Source organism: Mauremys mutica, chromosome 1, assembly GCF_020497125.1.
Source record: "Mauremys mutica isolate MM-2020 ecotype Southern chromosome 1, ASM2049712v1, whole genome shotgun sequence".
Classification (NCBI taxonomy): domain Eukaryota; kingdom Metazoa; phylum Chordata; order Testudines; family Geoemydidae; genus Mauremys; species Mauremys mutica.
The window spans coordinates 212,403,278-212,421,832 of NC_059072.1; the positions used below are offsets into that span (position 1 = coordinate 212,403,278).

At 46.5% G+C, this 18,555-nt stretch overlaps 1 long non-coding RNA gene across 1 annotated transcript; it reads left to right on the plus strand.

Moving 5' to 3' along the window:
- The first annotated feature begins 7,705 nt into the window (after positions 1–7,705).
- Positions 7,706–12,373, plus strand: LOC123362284. Its single transcript, XR_006576396.1, has 3 exons — positions 7,706–7,867; positions 10,007–10,200; positions 11,911–12,373. It is a non-coding gene; the product is annotated as an uncharacterized LOC123362284 (long non-coding RNA).
- Positions 12,374–18,555: the final 6,182 nt, after the last annotated feature.

An 18,555-nucleotide genomic window follows, 5' to 3' on the forward strand; every position in this document is an offset into this window, starting at 1 on the left:
GAGTCCATTTCTCCCACAAGCACTGTCACACTTTCTCCTAGGCTGCCCTAAGAGTGTGGAGAAAACTCCCCACTGAAATCTATAAAATCCTCCTTCAAGTCCTTTCTTGGTGCCACCAGAGTACTCCCAGCTGACAGCAGATATGCAGCTCGTGAGCCAAGACTACAACTTGCTGGGCACCCACATACTCATTTTACTGCTACCTCATCCTGTTACCCTAGCTCCCCCCGTCTGTCTACTTCATTCAACTGTTGCATCTTGTCATGGTTCTAGCCTGAGCGCTCTCTGGGTCAGGGACTGACTTTATTACTCATATATACAGTGCCTAGCACAATGGGGCTCTGACCCTTCCACAGATGCTCCATATCCCTATCAGCACTGGAAGGGACATTGCCCAGCGGCCACACTTCCAGAGTCACAAAGAGTTGTGATTATTTTGTTCGCCTCCTTGTGTTATTTTGACAGAGGGCATCAGGGAGTGGTTTCAGTCATCAGTCATTGCCCGACTCAAATGGCATTTGCCCATACAGATTCTCCTTCGAAGACTGCCATTTGCACAGGGGCTTATATTCCTGCCTACTCACGCCCCCATTTTTAGAGGTGCCAAGTGAGTCATGCAATGCAGAGTACATAGGTTTGTGCCCTCTTTACAGATTCTTTGTGACTATAAATCCTGAGTGAGTGGGTGGGTGGATGGGTGGTGGGACATAACCTGTACAGTTAAATGCTGAGCTCTGGATACAAGGAAAGCATTCAGTGCTTCCGATACCTTGCCCTTCCATTTCTTAGCTTTACATTTCCAGCAACCATTTTGAAATTTAAAATAACATTTCTTGTAGGGCCTATGAGAAATATCATGCACACTTTTTATCTTAGCCCTGCATAAAAATGACAACCAAAGAAGTGTTCTAAATGACCATTCAAATAGAAAAAAAAATCGGTGTTGGTGGAATGAGGAATGTTATGATTAGGCTTCTCAGGGTGTCATTTTAAAAAAAAATACCTAAAACAAATTAAAACTATATAAAAAGTGTCCTGTTATATTAAAATATTAACAAACATGGACATTTGGAGCCAGATCCTTAGCTGGCATAAATCAGCTTCACTCAACTGAAGTCAATGGAACTATGCCAATTTATACCAGCTGAGGATCAGGCCCTTTGACTGCATTTCAATTTGAGCTGATGAATTTCCATGCATAATATTCTTGAGCCCGTTGAACAAGCTGTGCTGGTTTCAGAACAGCAATGACCTGAAGCAGCACTCGAGTGGGGATGTGGTCAGGGGTCCCTTGTCAAAATTCTGCCACCAGACTGGGCAGCTGGGACTCATGAGAAAAAAATACTGCCTAGAATTTATACAGCACTTTCCATGTTTGAAGCATTGTGAATGGATTAACTAAGGCCATGTCTGCAGTACCACTTACGTCGGCAAAACTTATGTTGCTCAGGGGGGTGTTTTTTTCAGACCCCTGAGTGACGTAAGTTTTGCCAACATAAGTGGTAAAATGCACAGCGCTGTCGACAGGAGAGCTCCTCCCGTCAGCATAGAGCGGCTACACGAACGATCTGACAGCGGCGCAGCTGCATCAGTAGTACAGCTGTGCCTCTGTACGATTGCTAGCGTAGACATGGCCTAACTAACCAATGCAACAGCCCTGAGAGACAAGTTGTACTGTCTCGATCTCACAACTGGGGAAACTGCAATTTGCGTGGAGTCACACAATGAGTCATTGGCACAGGCAAAACTAGAACTCAGGCCTGTCTCATTCCCCACCCCTTGTATGTTCTTCCAGCCCTTATTGCCTCCCAAAAGAGAGTAGCAAGAACAAATGTTTTGCCTTGGAAATAGGCCAGATTGGCCCAAACACAAGATATTAAAAAAACAAACCCAAAACACCAAGGAAGGCTAAACTCAGCATCCCTACAAGGCCTTCACGTACACACGTATTTCAAATTACACAATTTGAATGCTGTGCAGTACTATCGATATACTCAGTATATTGTCCAAAGGACACAGTTTAATATGTTTGCCTCTCTCCTTGATTATCAGTATGAAAAAGCATTTCTGTATCAGTGGGAAAAATAAATAGTCCCCCAGCCCTTCTCTCTGCAGCACATGCTGGGACTCTGTGTTTATGCATCTATAGGGGAAAAATGTGGGGGGAGCCCACTTGTTAAAATTTTGGCAGCCCCTTGCAGTTGCATATTGCGGTGATTTGGGCTCTATTGTGATGTAGAAGCAGAAGGGAAAGGAGGCTACTCAAAAAAAAAAATCCATCATCAGATATTTCTATGCATAAAGACAGACGGTCAAAATGTAGGAAAGACAACAAGTACCCTGAAATAAAGAACCACGATGGAGATAAATAATCATGGGGCTCATTCAACAAGAGCCTGCTGTTCAGAAAGCCACTGAAACAGCTGCAGCTCACCCGTCGTTCTACTTCTGATCCGTGAGCATTAGCAGCCTTTTTGTGAGCCCCTTGTTCATTATATTAATCATTCCAAAACAGACTCCACAGACTTAACACCATGCATGAAATGTGGTGACTTCTCCCCATCCCAAATCTTTCTTTCACTCTCCTTTTTAATCTTTTCTTTTCCTTTCTGACTCAATTTTTCTTTCCTCCAGAGGCCTAGGCTGATGTGTACATCTGCCTTATCAGACCTACACAGCCATTTTTTTTTAATATAATCACCAGGCGGTGGGTATACAGTTTATGAAGTCAAATCTTCTGACTTTTAGGCAACCGTGGAAACCTTGAGCCATGAAGGTAGGTACTCAGCTGTTACCAACTGAGCTTTATTTTTGTGCTGTAAAATGTCTTCTGGATCCAGCAAGCTTTTGACATCGAAAGTACATTAAGAAAAACTCTCTTCTTCTTCAGTTCTTCTGTGGTAAACTCTAGCAGAAGATTCACCAACAGCACATCACTGTAATTCAAGAGGGCAGAGAAGGCAGCTGGGCTTGGCTAGCAGAGTGAAGGAGCATCTGCTTTCCCATCCAGGAACAGATGAGGCATTTGGGGTTTTCCAAAGGATGACACAGACAAGAAGAGCTGGGATCCAAAATGGTTTCTGCTTGGTGCAGCCCACTTCCTCAAGACCTTGGGTCCATGCTCAGATGAAGACAATTTGGGGCCCTAGATGCACCACAACCTGCCTGCCCTCCCCCCGACACATGCACCGCAGTTGTGCTCCATCTCTCATGCTATGGTCTCATCCCCACCCAGTGGTGGTAGGCGACTCCAGGAGCCACAGCAGTGTCCTCCCTTCACTTGGGAGCAGCAGGGGTGGCAGCCAGCATCTCCCATCCTGAACAGGCAGGGTGGTAGCAAAGAGACTTCAATGCTTAGCCCAGCAGCTGGGTGTATCTGGTTGGGAGGGTGTGCTGGGCCCATGGCACTCTCCCTTCCCATCCACACAGAGTTCACTGCGGGGGTGATGTTGGAGAAGCCCCTCCAGAGCAGTCGGTCTTGACCTTACCACCCCATTCTAATGTATGGGGCCGTTCCCTGTCTCCGATCTATTGTTTCAGGCCACCAGCAGACTCAAGCAGGTGTCATTGCATCAGTTGTACTCAGCTCATGTTTTCAAGCTTTTCTTTGCAGCCATCTGAGCTAGAATTGTCCATTAAAAAGAAAGTAAGCTGCAATTCTCATGTAATCACTTAACCCCAGGATCTAGGGCCCTAGGCATGGTCCCAGGGTGGTTCAGTCTTGCTTGGCTCTGATCCGAGCACCAGGTCACAAAATCTTACCTCCATAACTAGTCTCTCAATATCTTCCTGAATCCATTTCCCCTTCTGTGTCCTTCTGTACTCATGAGGGGTAGGTCCACCCCTGTGCAGAACACCTGCACCAGGCTGTCCACATAGCCTGTGTCCTTAAGGCCAAATCCAGATTCAGACCTTACTTCTGCCTGAGGATCTTCTATCATGATCCCCTGAACCTGTGGAGGATTCCTCTGAAGCTAATGGGACTTTACACAGGTGCAGGGGTCAGTGCTAGTAGATCCTGACACAGGTTCCAAACTTTAGGTTGTAAGCGTGGGGCAAGGAGTCTCTTTGACAATATGACTGTACAGTGCATAGCGCGATGGGGCCCGATATTGCTTGGGGCCACACAGTATAAATAACAGACAAAAATCACATGAATAAGGAACCAAGCACCGTGCACACCAAGGACAGGAAAAAGGAATTTTCTCCCCTCCTCTTGCCCTTCTTTAGGCAACAGCAGTGGCAGACCCGCGCTAGAGATAGCGCAGGCGCTGACTTTCCAATGTGCTGGGGAGTGCTCAACCCTTGACTCTGCCCCAGACCCCGCCCCCACTCCACCCCTTCCTTCAAGGCCCCATCTCGCCTCTTCCTGCCCCCACTCCACACCGCCTCACCTCTTCCCACCCTCTCTCCTCCCCCTCCCTCCCAAAGCCTCCTGCATGCCGTGAAACAGCTGATCGCGGTGAGCAGGAGGTGCAGGGAGGGACGGGGAGGTGCTGATCAGCAGGGCCTGCCAGCAGCAGCAAATACTACAGGGCAGGAGGGGAGCTGCTGAGCACCCACCATTTTTTCCCCATGGGTGCTCCAGAGTATCTCCGGAGTCGGTCCCTATGCCCGACAGGGTACTTCAGGGTGACGGCTCAGTTAGCTCTCTGTTGCTCCAATGCAACCCTGCTGTGGAACCAAAGGACCCTCTTCTTATCTCCCAATCCCACAACTGCGCTGTCTCTGCTAGTGTAGACAGAACATAATGGTTTTCAGGCAAGGGGCATCTAAGGGGTGTGCACTGCTTGTACAGCTTCCCCAATGCAGCCCGCTCATACCTCACCCCCTTGTGCAATACAGCCACACTGGTTCCCCTGCCACAGGGATCCCTATGGTGTGGAACAGGGGCATAGATTTGCCCTTTGATTCTGGGCTTAATTTGAGCATTCAGGTGGGTCACTGCTTTGGGGTTAGTTTCACCCAAGAGGTACATTTTTTGCCATGTTCTTGGTTAACATCACTCAGCCTCCTGGAGGGTATTTTTGGCAGCATTGGTTTTGAATGCACGATGCTTCAATGCTAATTGCTTTCCTGTGGGACTTCTCCAATTTTACAGTTCTGGTAAGAAGTCGATGCATTCAGCAATGCACATCTCACCACACAGCCTATCCACAGCACTCGCACAGGAGCCTGATGGGGAACGGCGGGAGGTGAGGTAGCTGGCAGCTCAGAGTATATCATGAGGGATTTTAAAGTTGATTGTTTTAGACCCTGTGAGATATACAACAGACAATCTTTTGGAAAATGGATGCCATATAATTAATTATCACCCCCCAAAAAAGATCTCCTTCCCTAACCTCCGATTGGCTAGTTCCAGGCTCTCAGTGGAATTCCATGGCAACAGAAGAGCAAATAAGCAGTATAAGCCAGTTAAATTCAATTCATTTTTTTATTTTTCAACTCTGGCATTTAATACAAAAATCCCTCCAAAATTTATTCTCAGCTGACTGGAAAAAACAAAAAACAAACGTACAACCCCTACCCTCACTAGCCTGATTGAGCAGCTTGGCCAAATATCAGAGATGGCTGGAGCGTCCCGGCGACATCATCACCGGTGCCAGAAACAAGCGCTCTGCTCCACCGCAGAAACCTGGACAGAGTCTGAATTCCAGCAGTACTGGTGGCTGCCGCTATAATGAGTTATCATTAAGGAGGAGCCGTAAATCCCATTGGGATCCTGCCATTTCCAGCTCAAGCGAGACAAACTGCATGTTGTCTGGGTTAACCCATAAAGGTGCAGTATGTTACATACGTTTTCTGTTCTCAAGAGACTGTCATTAGACTTCCCGTGTTCAGCGTTTGAAACCCTACCATAGGCATTTCTGTAGATGATTTTCCAGTTGCTTTACCCCTACCCAGGAGGGAAAGAAATCACCATTCATCAAATGCAAATATTTTCAAGAGGAGCAATGCTCTCAGGTCAGTGCTGTACAGCTAGGAAAGGCAAGCCATATCTCTACAAAAGGGCTAGTCTCTGAAGAGTGTGGGAATAAATGTTCATTTCACAGGAACATAGAAATCACTCCATGCTGGAGAGCAAACACGTTCAACCTCTCTTCACACAGCAAGCACAACACATCGGAGCAAAATTCTGCCACAATTTTAAACAAGGGGATCCTGAAAGATTTTGCCCTGTACCCATGTGACAAACTGTGTGTACACAATGAAAATCCGGCCGCTGCGGTCGCCGCTGAAGAAAATGCCGCCCCCCAAAGCCTAGCGCCCTAGTCGCCTAATAGGTTGCACCAGCCCTGGGTATATCCTATCCTGGGATTTCTTTGTTTTGTTAAACGTCTGCTGTTTGGTGCAATCTTACATTCTCTAAAGCAAGCAATGTGCTCTTTGGAAGTAGGGATGTAATACCATTTAAAAAATTAACTGTTTAAATGATTAAAAATATGTTGTTTAAACAGTTAACCAATTAAGCGGCTGGGGCTGATCCCACTGGTCAGCACTGCTGGGACTGGGGCCAATCCACAAGTGTGGCCGGGGCCGGGGTTGCTCCGGCTGGGGTCACTCTGGCTGTGCGGCACTGCTCCAGCTGGCCTGGGGCTGCAGGAGTCGGTGGGCTGGCCAGCCCAAGGTTAATGGTTAATGTGGTTAACTATTGCTTAACGATTAACCGGTTAACCTTTTACATCCCTATTTGGAAGCATGTTTAATTGTCCCTGGGAATCAGCTGTGACAGGGATTATTTAGCAGCAGCCAGAGAGGTTCTGAATTCAACCAGTGGCAAGGAGGTTACCCCAGCCCTCCTTTGAGCACCTCACTGGTACAATGGTGACCTCAGAGAGTTTGCAATGCTATGGCTCCAGCTATCAGCTGGTAATCACCCAGCATCTGGCTGGGACCCTGGTTCTCAGCTTCTTCTATTCTTTGACCCCTCATTACAACACAAAAGAAGAATTTCAAGGCATCTCCCCTCCCCTCTAACCCAAAAAAGGGAGGATGGTTGCAATTCTCTGTGAGTCATAACCTTACTCTATGTCTACCCGGCACTTTTGTTGGTAACACTTTTGTCAGTCAGGGAAGTGAAAAAAACCACCCTCTTGACCCACAAAAGTTTTACCGACAAAAAGTGCGGGTGCGGACAGTGCTATGCTGGCAGGAGATGCTCTCCCACTGACAAAGCTACTGCCACTCGTTGGGGGTGGTTTTATTTTGTTGGACAGAGAGCTTTGTGCCGCTGCAAGGTGAGCAGTGGAGACATAGACATAGCTTGGAGCGCTGCACTTCTCACCTCAGTTTTCAGAATTGTTTAGAAACAAACATTTAAAAACCATGAGGCAAGTATGCCCAGCAGAAGAGACGAGCTTCTCTCTGTGAAATGCTGCTGCGACAGGCCGTTTAAGAGGAGGAATGGTGCTGGAGTGCAGCAGCATTAGAAATCCAACAGACAACATATGAAACAGCAGTACCAGCCTGTGATGCCTAATGATCCCTGGGTCACTGCCACTGTCCAATCCATTTCCCCAATGAGACTACAGAACACTTCATTGGACTGTGTAAAAATTTCTATTTAATCCGGGTGAAAAAGACTGGCAGGGCTGTGCAGAATCATTTAACAACCCCGCCGCCCCCATTACAGAGCCAGCAAGCAGCCAGAGAAGAAAGCTACCAAACCACTTCCTTCCCCCAAGTCTTTTTGCTGTGCAGATCATGACGACCAGTAATCATGCCCTGAACTTCCTTGCCTCATGTGGACACAAAAAACTATTTTGATGCTCTCCCCACATTTTAAAGTGACTGGATGTGCTGCTGACTGGGGCCAGACTGAGAGCACTGGCAACCGCCGCCCTGTGTGCAACTGCGGCTGAGGCAGGTGAGTGCTGCCAATGTGCTTCAGCTGTGACGTGGAAGGAGAGCTGAGAAGGTAGCCTTGCCATGTCCAGTTAGTCCTGTGTCTTTCTGCTGAGCCTGGAAACAGGGCTGTCCTATGTCTTTGGACACACTAGGGGCTAAAATTAACCTGTGGACTTTGGAATGTTTGTTGTTTCACAGTCAAATGTGATGGGGAAATATTTCCACAGAGAAAGAATGTGTGTGAAAGGTCACTCACTCTCAGAACTCCATGAACTTTCAAAAATCAATCCCTTTTCCTACCTGTCTGAGGTGTAAGCTAGACCCTGCCAGATCCCCAGAGGATGATGTGTGTACTCAGCCAGAACTCATATGATAGCCAGGGCTGCTAGCATTGCCTGTGTTTAAAATTGCAAGACACTTCCCATTATACGACCGTGGTGCTGATTGTTTCTAACTTTGCCAGACTGAATCCATTTGCATTGAAGTTTTCCACAAGTCTGTCTCAGGCTGATTTTTTAAAAAAATGTCAATCAAAATAGGTCAGCTGTTTCTGAGACCAAGGACAGGGGGAAAATACGTTGTTTCACCCACGTTAAAAATTCTGGCAACCTTTTCTTTGAACAGCTCTACCGCTCTCATGTTTTGGAGCAGCAAGTTGCAATTTGGCAGGTGCGTCGCTTTTATATCAGGGATGTGCCTTTTTCTGTCCCTGTGAAAATCTGTCCAAGTTATAAGCTTTTGAAAAGTCACAATTTGCACATAGTTCAGCAGAGACCTTGATTTTAGTAGCTAAAATCTCCCAAGATTCCCTCCTGGCTGAGTACACTCGAGCCTCTGACAGTTCCTAGTGCAGACCAACATCACCACAGAGTGATTGAGCCTATTCCAGCCCAGAGCTACAGGGGTGAAGCAAGAGTTCCCTGCAATGGCCACTCCCAACTGATCCCAGCTCAAGTGGGACCAGGCATTGGGACTGAGAGCAGGGAGCCTGTCTCTCCTGTACTCTCATTGGTTACATCTACACTTCAATTAAAAGCTCTGGCTGGCCTGTGCCAGCCAACTTGGGCTTGTGGGGCTCAAGCTACGAGGCTGTTAAATTGCGGTGTTGATATTTGGGCTTAGGTGGTGCCTGAGCTCTAGGACCCTGCGAGGTTGGTAGGTCTCAGAGTTCGGGCTGCAGCGGGAGTCTAAATGTCTACACTGCAATTAACCAGCCCCTTAGACTGACCCCCAGGAGCCCGAGTCAGCGGCTTGGGCCAGCCCAGGTGGGTCTTTACAGTGTAAACATAGCCATTGACCACCACCCCCTGCTCTCACACAGGCAGTGGAGGAGGAAACCACCTCATCTGAATGCAGAGGGGACAAAATCCAGACCAGTGGGAGGGAAAGGAGTAGACTGGGGCAAGGAGTCTGGTGTGAGGAGACTGGAAAGGAGGGGTCAGAAACTAGGACTGGACAGGACAAGGGAAGGCTGGGGCTGATTGGACAGAGAGGCTGGGACTGGGAGCCAGTGAGAGAAACTGGATTGAATGAGGAGCTGGAGGAGGGTGGAAGACTGGGACTGGCTGGAGAAGCAGACTGGGATGAGGAACCAGTGGAGGGAAAAGGGGTAGCGGACTGGGGTGACAGATCTTACAAGGTGCTGCTGGGATACAAGGAAAGAGCTGGGACTGGCTGAGCAGAGACACTGGGACAGGGAGCCATGGAGGAGCTCGAGAGGAGACTCGGACCCCATAACCTGACCGGGGTGTTGTGAAGTTAAATTCATTACTGTTTGTGAAGTGCTCAGATACTATAGTGACGAGAACCACAGAAAGGCCCAGGAGAAAGTTAATAATTCTGTCTTCACAGCAGGAGTTGAATAGAGTCCAATAAATAGGGTTTGTGGCCACCCATTGAACAATGAGGATAAGAAAATGGCAAAATTGCTCCTTAAGTGAGCACTGTCCATTCTGTGGACTGAATGAAGCACGTGTCCTGTGGAATAAATAGTATGTGATCATGTAATTAGAGACGACGTCATAATGCATATGCACAATGCAGCTGAATTAATGTCATCCAGAAAGCCTGTGGCAAATCAAGGGACAGAACCCAGATCAACTGACTCCCGCTATGACTGTAATTTTTGCTAACATAGTGTTGCTTCCCACTCCCACAGTGTCTGAAACCTCAGAATGGTAGAATCCACTTCATCTGCACTCAGATCAACATCATACCCACTTAACTGGGGCAACTGCCAGGAAACAGATGCAGAGCAGTGCGTTTCAACACCTAAAGACATGGACTCCATGAACGCCTACTCTGTTTGGCAGACATTTCCACTGTTGTTTGCAAGACTAGTTACAGTAGTTAGTAAGTATTAACTGGGGGTTGCTATTACTAAGAGTAGTCACATGAATTATGCAAATTATCATGATCTGGTCATAAAAGAGAGAAAGGAAAAAAAGTCATAATTTAAAGTACCGGTACAAATATGCCAGAAGTCACAAGTTACATTAATTAATCAAAAGAGCCTGTATTTTCAGCAACGTATTTAAAATATTTTAATAATGACTGAAAGCTATTTAAACTCCTATCCCAGGTCCAGCTCAGCCCCATAGCAGCAACGGTGCAGGATGGCGAGAAAGATACTGTTACCACTTCCTCAGAGCTGCTTTCCTGACTCAGCTTCTGCAAAGATCTTAGCAGCAGCACTGTGCAGAAGCCTAAAATCAGCTATATAAGCTCCAGGACTTTTCCCGGAAGCCAGAGAATCCATGAAACTATATCTCCAACCCCCACGACAAACTAACCTTGACAACAGAGCTTGCTCAATTCTGTTTGTCTAGGTACACATATAGCCCTCATCACCAGAGTATCAGAGCCAGGGGCGGCTCCAGGCCCCAGCACGCCAAGCGCGTGCTTGGGGCGGCATGCCGCGGGGGGCACTGTGCCGGTCACCGGGAGGGCGGCAGGCGGCTTCGGTGAACCTTCCACAGGCGTGTCTGTGGAGGGTCCGCTGGTCCCGTGGCTCCAGTGGAGCATTCACAGGCACGCCTGCAGGAGGTCCACCGGAGCCGCGGGACCGGTGACCGACAGAGCGCCCCCGTGGCGAGCCGCCGTGCTTGGGGCGGCGAAATGGCTAGAGCCGCCCCTGATCAGAGCACCTCACAATCATGAATGGATTTTAGCCACACAACACCCCTTGCAAAGAAGGGAAACCACTGTACAAGGTAGATTTTGTGACTTGCCCAGGTCACACAAGAATTTTGAGGCAAAGCCAGGTATTGAATCCAGGACTCTTGAGTCCTAATATAATGCCCTATCCACTAGGCCATGCGTCCTTCATTAATGATTAATTAATCAGATGTGAACATTTGTTACAAATATTTTAAAGCCGTTTTTTCTGCTTGCGAATCATTCACAAAGAGACTTAGATTTACATGGGCCTATTCCCTATGTAGAATTATTCAGAGAATAGTTTTGGGGAACAAATCTCAAACTAGAGGTTCTTCATGAACTACAGACTTGCATTATTCAGTATCTGAGACAAGGTGGGTGAGGTAATTTCTTTTATTGGACCAACAGAAGTTAAAAAGTATTACCTCACCCACCTAGTCTCTCAAATATCCTGGGACCAACATGGCTACAACCATGCTTATTCAGTATTCATCTTCTGTGGCACGTGAGTGGTGCCTTAAGTCAAGGCATTACTTCTGCTCTCCAATTCAATGACTAACCTTTTAAACAGAACAATGGATAGTGAGCATAAATAGCCAACCCTCTTGCACAAAATAGCTTTGTTTCTTTGCACATGAGTATGCGTATTTGGATGAAGAACAAACTCAGCATTGCCAACTCTCAGACTTTCATTGTGAGCATCATGATATTTGGTGTTTTTCTTAAAGCCCCAGATCCCGGGGATGTGTTGTGACATGAGAACCTCCGCTTTCATTAAATTAAAAAAAAAAAAAAGTAAGTTTCTAGCCTTCATGGCTGCAGAGGAAACCTTGTAAATGTAAAATCTTAAGGGTTAAAAACCAGAAGGTGAATAAAAAACACTGAAAAATTATTATTTTTTAGGGCTTGACTCATGACTTTGGAACCCTTGGGCTTGGCAGTACTGGACATTCTCCAAACATTTGCATGAGCAGAAAATCCGTTCATCCAAACATCAAGGGATCCAAAACTGCAGCTCCGGCTTAGAAGAAATGTTTGCAAATACTGTTGCATAGCACTCAACAGGTGCTACTAATCATGAGAGTTCCTGCTGGCCCTCCCATGCAGCCCAGGTTTCAAGCTAGAAGGTCGCAAGATCCTTAGTAAACACTGAGCCAGTGTCGCTATTGCAGTCACCCACTCACAGGAAAAAAACTTTATACACATTAAGAGTCTGATTGTGAACAATTCATGACAAGGACTGTGCTTCCATATGTGTTTGTGCAGTGCTTGGGTATCCCAAAGGGCCCCTTGCCATGGAGTGAGACCGCTCGGTGCTACTATAAAGGTTATAGACTGTATTTTTTTGTTTTGTTTCATTTTTAACAAATCATGGTCTCCAGAACTCCCTGCCAAAATGCAGCCCCAGCAATCATGAACTGCCCACCACACACAGACTTTTGTTTGCTTTGCTTCCCTATTTTATTCTGGATGTTAAAGAAGTCATATTTATCTTGACGTTCCTTCAAAAAAAAAGTGGTACTGCTGTGTATACTTCTTGTTTTTAAAGCAATTCAAAAATAAATATGACTATCTCTCAGCACAGTTTATTTTTATGAGCCTCAGAGAATCGTAATAATTGCTTAATTTATATTTCCATCAGAGCCCATCCATAAAGAGGAATCAGCTGTATTATTCTTGTAAAACACCACATCAGTCAAAAATGAAGCAGAGGCAGAGTCAGAGGTCTAACTGTTAATCAGACCACATTTCACTTCCTATTGACATTTTTATTCCCCTTGCAGAAAATATTTGACATTAAATCTGGGATTATGAGCACTAGTCACCCAATGCAAATAGTTTAGAAGACGTTCTCCTGTTGGTGCAGTCAGCAGCTATGCAAACAGAATCAGATCTGAGCAAAAAGAGTGCTCTTTAGACAGTGCAGGGTAGATTGACAACTATTCATTTCAATGATAAATCAGAAGTCACTCTAAAGCAAAGGTCAGTTTTTCATCCACATCTCATCTGGTTTCAACAGCACAGCAAGCGGCAACACAGTTTGTCCTGTTCTGGCTTTCCAAAAAGCTGAGCTGCTTGAAGAGTTGCTACTTTTCAAAGTTTATCCAGCAGGACAATGAGATCATGATGTGATATTTGCAACACAATGTCATGATGTTGTACCATAACTGCGGACCGGTTAATGACTCACCAGAAAAGAATAAAGTTGTGGTCAGCAAGGATTCTCTCTCAGGGATACTTTTATTGGACCAACTGAAATTAAAGGATATTACTTCACCCACCATATCTCAAATATCCTGGGATCAGCACGGCTACAACTACACTTTTTCAGTATTCATTTTCTGTGGCACAGGGGTGGTTCCTTAAATCCAAGCATTGCTTCTGCTCTGCAATTCAATGACTACCTTTTCAAACAGAACAATGTATAGTGAGCATAAATAGCAAACCCTCTTGCACAAAATAGCTTTAAAAGGCCTTTAAAAAGGCTTGTTTACAACAAGATAGGCAAGAGGAAGACTGGTTTTATGGTTAAAACACAGAACTAGAACTCAGGAGGTTCAGTTCCTAGCTCTGCATAGGTTTCCTTTATTACCTTAGAGCAGGGCTGCCCAGAGGATTCAGGGGACCTGGGGCAAAGCAATTTCGGGGGCCCCTTCCATAAAAAAAGTTGCAATACTATAGAATACTATATTCTCTGGGGGCCCTTGCAGGGCCCGGGGCCTGGGGCAAATTGCCCCACTTGCCCCCTCCTCTGGGCGGCCCCGCCTTAGAGGGGTCACTTAGTTTCTCTGTACTTCAGTTCCCCATCTGTAAAATGGGCTAAGGGTAATAACATTTCCTCTCTCTCACAGGTGTCAGTAATTTTTCAGAGGGTGGCCCTACAAGGTCACCAATTCCATTCAAATTACACCGTGTTCTACTATCAATGTACTCAGTATAGTTTTCAAGAACATTTAATATCAGTGTGTTTGCCTTGGTGGTGTCATTTCCCTCCTTGGGTATGATTGGCAGAAAGCTTTTCCCCCCTTTTGTTTAAAAGAATAAAGAAATGAATAAATTCTTTGCTGACTGCTGGTCTTCTGCACAGCACACATATCCCTTGTTAATGGGGTTTATTAAAGGCTGTTGGGGACATTCTAGTTGGAGCGCTTTGTTAAAACACTGGGCAGTACATCAATGAAAAATATATGAAATCATCATAAGAGGTGTCAGCTACATTATCCCAAGTAGAAGCGACTGTCACTAAATACTGTTCTGAAAGAGCTAGAGATGTTTGGAAAAACTGCGGAAAATGTTAGTTTAAAAAATCATATTTCTTTTTACCATTTTTTCAAACTTCTAAGATTTTGTTGACATTTTCAGAATCAAAACAATCCAATCATCTCTCTAGCTGATTGGAAACCCAGCAGAGGGGTCATTGCAAACATATCTGATTTTTTTGGGGTGGAAGGGGGGAAAAATCAACATTTTGGTGAAATTTTTTTTTAAAAAAATCAAAATTTGGAAAATTTCAACCAGTTCTAAAAAAAAAAAAATTTAAAAAAAAATCAATAAATCCAGATGTCCCCACTAAAGGGCTGCAGAGATCAGGGAAGAGTGATTTCAGCTCATTTTGCAGCAGAACAAACGTGGGGCAAAAAGCACACTCTGGCAGCCAGCAGGGAACACAGATTAGTATCACAGAGCAATCGCCTTTCCCAGAAGACCAAACACAACACACCTGCCTTAACTCTTCTCTCCAGCAGCCAAGTCTGCAGATCTTTCCTCCCATTCTTGCTCTCACTCCAAGGTGTGTTTGCATAGCACTGACTGTCAGATCAATGGATTTTGTCTCTTGCACGTATTTACCTGGTGTGGGATGCTGGGAATAGTGTTGCCTTTAAAACCATAGTCTCAAAGCTTTGATCTTCTGAACAATGCTCTACTTTGCAGCTCTCAGTTTTACCAATGAAACTGAGAGCTCTTTTGACTCATTTCCTAGCTGGTTTCAGTTTTCTCACTGAATCATTCTCCTTTATTGTGTTAGGTATTTTAGCCATCTCAAGGGGGAAAGAGAGGCTGAGTTCCTGACTGAGTACATAATAGGAGGCATGGAACTATTTAGGCCAATAAGAATGCTCAACAGAGCTTTACAATCTTGTAAAACACAAAAAAGTTTCCCAAGTTTTTTGACTGCTCCTCATCCCCGGAACACCTTCAGCCTACCTATATGCTCACTTACAGTAGTTCCTTTGTGCATGTCCGCCAGCCACCAATTATTTGGCACCACTCCTGTAGGACAAACACAAAGCCACCTCCCGTCAGCCTCACTGCATACTCCTGTCTATAAAGGTATAGGTGGGGAAAGTGAAATTAATAGTCCCAGTAAAAATAAGAACTGCTGTTCTATTCAATGGGCCAGTGCTGAGTGACCAGTTGTTTTTCCTTTTGTGACATCTCACAGCTGGCTATCAACACTTTTGCTATTCCCCGCAGTTAGTCATTTTGCCAATAGTTGCAACAAACCACCAGTTGTGATGGTCCACAGGCATCACTTCTCCCCAGCTCACCCTGCCATGCCCAGTCTCAGTCAAGGAGGTTTGTTTTCATAATGGATATTAACAAACAGAACAGTCAACTCAATCTGGACCCCAGGCTTCAGGGCCATCCCTCCGGGGAATTTCTGGCATTCCAGCTGCTAGCAGCCTCCTAGCCTCAGCCAGCTCTGCTCCCTTCCTGGGAAACCAGCCACATAACTGCTTTCCTGAGCCTCTAGCCCCTTGCTCCAGGGATCCACCACAGGCACTCACACTGCATCATGATGGCTTTCCCTCCCAAAGGCTCAGCCTGCCTGCTGGCAGCCCTTTATAGGCCTAGCTGTAGCCCGGCCCTCTTGAATTAGCTGGGTTGGGCTCATTTGCTGCCTAGGGGAGCTGGGCTCAGTCTATCCACAGAGACCAGCTTCCCCATGACAGTGACTTACACCTCGAATTGCTTTACTCTGTTGTGCCACATTGGCATTCAGAAGACACCAGCTTGGAATCTCCTCCAGCATCTTGTTACAGAGGCCATCACAGGTAAATAATTCAGAATGCTCCCTGAACTTTCACTGGTGTTTGTTCAGCGTACAGTCTGTATGTACAATCTAACTGTGAATCTGCTTGGTCTTCATTCCCCTTACGTTGCATGGCTTCACATGACTATCAAAAGGAAAGCAAATGTATCGTAGGGTACTTTTCCTTACTGCTTACATTCAGAGGAGTGAGCTGGCATCTGACAACAACTCTAGCTATGAGAAGACCTCGGAGGAGGATCTCTCTCTCGAATAAGATTACGGTTCTGTATTTCTTCCCAAACTGATAAAACCAGAATTATCAAAAATGATCTATTTATAAAGGATGAATGTGACTGATTGATGTAAGACTCTATTCCGGTTCTTATACCACTCTCCTCACCAGAGTATCTGAGCCCTGGTCTGCACTACGAGTTTAGGTCAAATTTAGCAGTGTTAGATCAATTTAACCCTGCACCCGTCCACACGAAGCCATTTTTGTCAACTTAAATGGCTCTTAAAATCGATTTCTGTACTCCTCCCCGACGAGGGGCTTAATACTGAAATCAACCTTGCTGGGTCGAATTTGGGGTAGTCTGGATGCAATTCGACGATATTGGCCTCCGGGAGCTATTCCAAAGTGCTCCATTGTGATCACTCTGGACAGCACTCTCAACTCAGATGCACTGGCCAGGTAGACAGGAAAAGTCCCGTGAACTTTTGAATTTAATTTTCTGTTTGGCCAGCGTCGAGAGCTCAGAGGTGACCGTGCAGATCTCAGCACAGGTGACCATGGAGTCCCAGAATCACAAAAGAGCTCCAGCATGGACCGAACGGGAGGTACGGGATCTGATCACTTTATGGGAAGAGGAATCAGTGCTATCTGAACTCCGTTCCAAAAGACAAAATGCCAAAACATTTGAAAAAAATCTCCAAGGGCATGAAGGACAGAAGCTATAACAGGGACCCGCAGCAGTGCTGCGTGAAACTTAAGGAGGTCAGGCAAGCCTACCAAAGAACCAGAGAGGCAAACGGCCACTCTGGGTCAGAGCCCCAGACATGCTGCTTCTATGATGAGCTGCCTGCCATTCTAGGGGGTGCCCCTACAACTACCTCACCGCTGTGCTTCCCTCCTCCCCCACCCCTCCCGGGCTACCTTGGCAGTTATCCCCCCATTTGTGTGACAAATTAATAAAGAATGCATGAATTTGAAACAACAATGACTTTATTGCCTCTGCAAGCAGAGATCAAAGTGGGGAGGGGAGGGCGGTTGGCTTACAGGGAAGTAGAGTGAACCAAGGGGGCGGGTTTTCATCAAGGAGAAACAAACAGAACTTTCACACCGTAGCCTGGCCAGTCATGAAACTGGTTTTCAAAGCTTCTCTGATGCACAGTGCGCCCTGCTGTGCTCTTCTAACCGCCCTGGTGTCTGGCTGTGCGTAATCAGCGGCCAGGTGATTTGTCTCAACCTCCCACCCTGCCATAAACATCTCCCCCTTACTCTCAGATATTGTGGAGCACACAGCAAGCAGTAATAACGATGGGAATATTGGTTTCGCTGAGGTCTAACTGAGTCAGTAAGCTGCGCCAGCGCGCTTTTAAACATCCAAAGGCACATTCTACCACCATTATGCACTTGCTCAGCCTATAGTTGGACAGCTCCTTACTACTGTCCAGGCTTCATGAGCCACGGGAGCAAGGAGTAGGCTGGGGTAGGTGCGACCGCATGGTGCTGCCGACTGGGAGAGCAGCCTGAGGCAGAAGCCTCCAGCTGGTGTGATATTCCAGGCAGGACTGAATCTCCATTAGACGAAACTTAAAGAAGAGAATGACCTGGAGTCATTCCCATTTTTGTCCAGGCGCCCCCCACCGACCTCACCGAGGCCAGCCAGGAGCACCCATGTCTGCCCAGGCGCCCCCAACCAACCTAACCGAGGTCAGCCAGGAGCACCCACGCGACGACTACGACAGTTAGCAGTCGTATTGCACCGTCTGCCGTCCGCAAGGCAAGGGGATGCTGTTGTGTAGCACTGCAGTACCGCGTCTGCCAGCAGCACCCAGGAGACGTAGGGTGACGGTGAGCTGAGCAGGCTCCATGCTTTCCATGGTATGTCATCTGCACAGGTAACCCAGGAAAAAAGGCGAGAAATGATTTTTTGCCGTTGCTTTCACGGAGGGAGGGGGGGACCTGATGACATGTACCCAGACCCGCCCACGACAATGTTTTTGTCATCAGGCATTGGGAGCTCAACCCAGAATTCCAATGGGCGGCGGAGACTGCGGGAACTGTGGGATAGCTACCACAGTGCAATGCTCTGAAAGTCAACACTAGCCTCGGTACTGTGGACATACACCACCGACTTACTGCACTTAGTAGGGAAACACACACTATCGACTGTATCAAATCGATTTCTAAAAAAATCGACTTCTATTAAATTGACCTAATTTCATAATGTAGACATACCCTCAGTGCCCAGGAAGGGAAGCAATGCCCCTTAATACAAAAAAAAAAAGGC